Here is a 4200-nt window from a genome sequence, read left to right as displayed (position 1 = left end):
CTTCAATGCAAAAGCAGAAAAAAAAATCTGGAGGACCCTCAGCATTTACCAGTCTAAAGCTTAGCAAAGCCGAAGGACCTGGCTCCAAACTAAGCAGAGAATGCATGTACCCACAGGTCAGAAGGATGAACAACAGCAGAGGCGTTTGGGAGGTAGGTGTGTGCTTCTGGCATCCTTCAGCAGCAGCATTTCCATGCCATGGGAAGTGACCTAAAGGGAGCTCGGGAGGGTTCATCACTGCCTACCGGCCCTAATAATTCCAGGCAAACTGAAGTGATGGCAGCGACACTGAAACGATATGGCCCAAGAGGTCGTTAAGCTTTTGAGTCACAGCATTGCAATAAAGCCATCTCCTCCTGGCAGCTAACAGGACCAGCGGACCTTGCACACATCTCCAGCATAAAGGTACCAAGTGCCAACCCCCAAAAATCTGCAAGCTAGCAGGGCTCCAAGCTTGTGCCAGCTAGTATTAAAACATCATTTCATTGCACAGTACTGTGCATGCTCACCGACTACCACTATTGAGCAGTGGTCTGAGACGCGGCTTCAGTACCACCAACCATATACCCCTGAAAAAGGTATCTGAAGCAACTCTTCCTTCCCTGAAAACATTCAAGGTCAGGTTGAGCAACCTGATCTAGTTGAAGATGTTCCTGCTAATTGCAGGAGGGTTGGACTAGATGACCCTTAAAGGTCCCTTCTAACCCAAACTATTGTATGAATCTTTAAATGAAGTCTCTCTGGCCATAGAGGAGTTTGCTCCTTGCAGCCCTTCACGTCTGTCCTCCTCTAAGGAGTCCTCGGTGCTGCCTATTGCAGTTACTGCTCTGAGCTGTCTCTAGTTACTACCTGGAGATAACAGCAAATTGGATTTTTACCTAGTTTTGTTCAGAGTGGGGTCTGAGCATTGCAGAAGCATCTCAAAGGGTCCCAGTTAGTTTGTCGCACAGATTTGATGCTCTCCTTGGGTTCAACCAGCTTTTACATGCACAAACAGGAGCTGCTAACGGAAAAGTACCAAGTACCACATCCCACACAGAAGTCATTTTTGACTGTTTTGCTGTCACTCCACTTAGGAGCCCATTTCAGAGAGTACCAGCTACTAGGCCAACTCTTCTCCCTTTAAACCCACAGGTACCAACGCTCTGGAACAAGCAGACCTGGAATAGGCTTTTCCATTACACTGGATTTATTAATTAGAAAAAAACCAAACACAAAAGTAAAGGGACATCATCAGTACAATTGCTGTCCCAAGCATGCTGCCTCCAAGCCTCATGCAGACACGGAAGGTGCAGATCCCTGACCTTGCCCTGGCTGCTGGAACCACTCTCCTCCTCACCGTGCTAATGAGCTCAAGATGGACAGCAGGTTACATCTGCCACAATCAGTTCCCAAACATGCTGCCAGCTTGAACAGGATTCAGAATTAAAAATAATGAGCTGCAACTTACTTTTTTTTTTTTGAGGGAAATGGAGGGAAAAAAAAAGTAATTCAGTGCATCCTCTCTACCTCCTGACAGTTCGGCCAGGGATGCGAGCAGAGCACCTGCTTGGCGGTGTCATCTAGTGAAACCAAGAGCCCGAAAGCAGCAGGACACAGGAGTATGAATCAATACACAATGGACAATTCTGTTAGAGAAACCACCCCAAGAGTACATATTGTAAGCATTAATCACCAAATTCTTCTGTACATCCCAGCTGTGCCTGATACCTGGCAGATCACTGCCATGAGTACTGAAGAGTAGGCAGATTGCAGAAGCCCAAACAGACCATCGGTTAATCTCTTTTATCATCACCAAATCTTTACCCTTGGGAGCCCTGTAGCCGCCTCTGTTCCTTAAAAAAAAAAAAACAAAAGGCAGAACAGACACACACCATCCCACTTGCCACAGCTATTCTTTCTTCATCCCCCCCAGCTATATGTAAGCAGTCACTGTCTTCAAATTTACAGCCATTGAAGGGACTTTTTCCACTGCTGACAGTTCTTGGCACATGAGGACACTTCCCAGGGCAACTTGGGGCTATGAAGACAGAGACCCAGAGTGCCACAGATGAAAGCAGCGACATCAGAGCCATGTGCTTCTGCCTGCTTTCCAGTGGGGTACAGAGATGCACTTTTATAGACATGAGTTTTCTTACTGCCTGTGGGATGAACAGGGCACAAGCAACCCCTCTGGTCCATTTTAGATCACCAACACTGCTGATAAGGTCAGCACAATTTTAAACACGACTTGGTATCCAGCTCTCTTTCCAGATTTACACTCCACTTGCTGGTTAGTCTTTCAGTTAATGAAACTGCAGAGAACCCAACAGCTTCCGTCCAAGTAAAAACTGCCCTTTAGAGCCAGGAACTGACCTAATCCAGGCACACCACGGTAGCCAGTCCCATGGGCATCCCATAAAATACCCACATGGACTCTGAACAACTTGGGTTATAGCCTGAAACAAGGCTTTTTCCTCCCCTGCTTAATGGAGAAACACAGTTTTGACAGCACAACTCATCCAGGCTCCACGTACCAGAAGGTAAACCCACCTCCAAAAGCAGAGTCAGCAACAGGCTCAGTAAAGGCTGGGAAGAAGCACCAAAACATTACCTAGATATGGCTAATTTTCAAATAAAGGGCTTTGCTATTCTGCATCTAGAGAGTAATTAACTGATCCGTTCAGTCCAGGTGTACCGGAGCACTCAGACAGCCACCAGCTCAAGCCCTACCATCTGCCCCACGGGACAGCCTGGGCTCATTCCCCCGGGAAATGCCTTCCTGGTCCAGCCTGGAGGGATGCAGGAACTTCCCTACCAGAAGCCTTGATATTTCAGAAGTACAACTTTGGACTTCTTTTACTGGCAAGGTGATAGGGTGATCCCCCTAATCCCAGGACTTCAGTCAGGCACACACAGGGTTTTCGGTGCCACTCCTAAACCCACAGAAAACCAGCATCCCAATGACCTGATCTGCTACTGCCATTAATGAGTAACGAAGCAGCAGTCATGTTAAGTTACGCCAGGCACTGCTGCAGCACTTTGTGTCCTATTCATATCCAGAAAAAACACCTGGTTTCCCTCATCCAGTTGACTCCCACCACAAGATAAGCCTGCAGCAATGACTTTCATCAGCGCAAACAAGGTCTATCATTACTGATGCCCTTCAAAGGGCCATTTGCATGTCACCCACCAAAAGCAAGAGACCCATGGACCAACCAAGCTGTTTGAGTGGCCAAAAGTATTTAAACCGAACCTAATAAGCTTGCTTAGCTCATGGGGCAAAGAGCATCATGCTGCAGAGAAGCTGTTGGAGGGGTCTACAGGCCACCAAGCCAGCCAGCTGACCACTAGCCCAACTGCAAGAGCACCACAGATGATTTTCATTATTGTCTTAATGAGAAGTGACATGTTATGTATCCACAGCCTTTCAGCCCAGAAATACAATAATTCAGCGCGATAAGATGACAAGTTAGAGGTAAGAAGTTAATGGTGTAGTGCCTTGTTGAACACAGCTTGTCATGCCTCATTAGATTTAAGAGAGTTATCTGAGACTGTAATTATCAGAGACAGTAAAACTGTTGTATTAAAGATAAAAGCTAGTATTATATAGAAATAATTAACTGCTTAATAGGGCATTTACTGTGCAGAGCTGCAGCAGGCTGTCTCCAAATTAAACCAGAAATCCAGCCAAGATTACCAGAGCTTAAATACGCAGCAGAGTTGTTTGGTAGCTGTGACCCAGAGGTTAGGGGTGATGCTAAATCCACATAAAAGTAGCACCAGGTCTTTGAAAACTCAAGGAGCTGATGAAGTCCTCTTTGAAGCAGCACTGCTTCTTTTGTGTTTTGGGAGCACAATAGGGCCTGGAAGCAATAGGTTGAGCAGCAACGGCAACGCATCCCTCTCCTCTTCCAAGCCCTGCAAAGAGCCAAACCATGGCATGCACAGCCACAGGGTCAGCTGGCTGGGGTTGGAGAAAGGTTGAAGTCTCCTCTGCTCTTCCCAAAATGTGTCTCCACTCACGAGGGTCAACTCAGTTTTCCACTGGCTGTAGGCACGGGTTTGCTACCATGGCTCAGACAGATCAGTCCATCCTTAAGATTTATTTTAAGAAAAGTTGTACATGTTTATGCATTCATTAAGCAAACAAGAAATGTGATATTTAAGTTCTAGCACCTATAACCAATTAAAAATATAGTTTAGCATACACAGAGCTAC

The sequence above is a fragment of the Cariama cristata genome, unplaced genomic scaffold (genome assembly GCF_000690535.1).
Source record: "Cariama cristata isolate BGI_N322 unplaced genomic scaffold, ASM69053v1 scaffold4283, whole genome shotgun sequence".
Classification (NCBI taxonomy): Eukaryota; Metazoa; Chordata; class Aves; order Cariamiformes; family Cariamidae; genus Cariama; species Cariama cristata.
Note: the sequence above shows the minus strand (reverse complement) of the source record.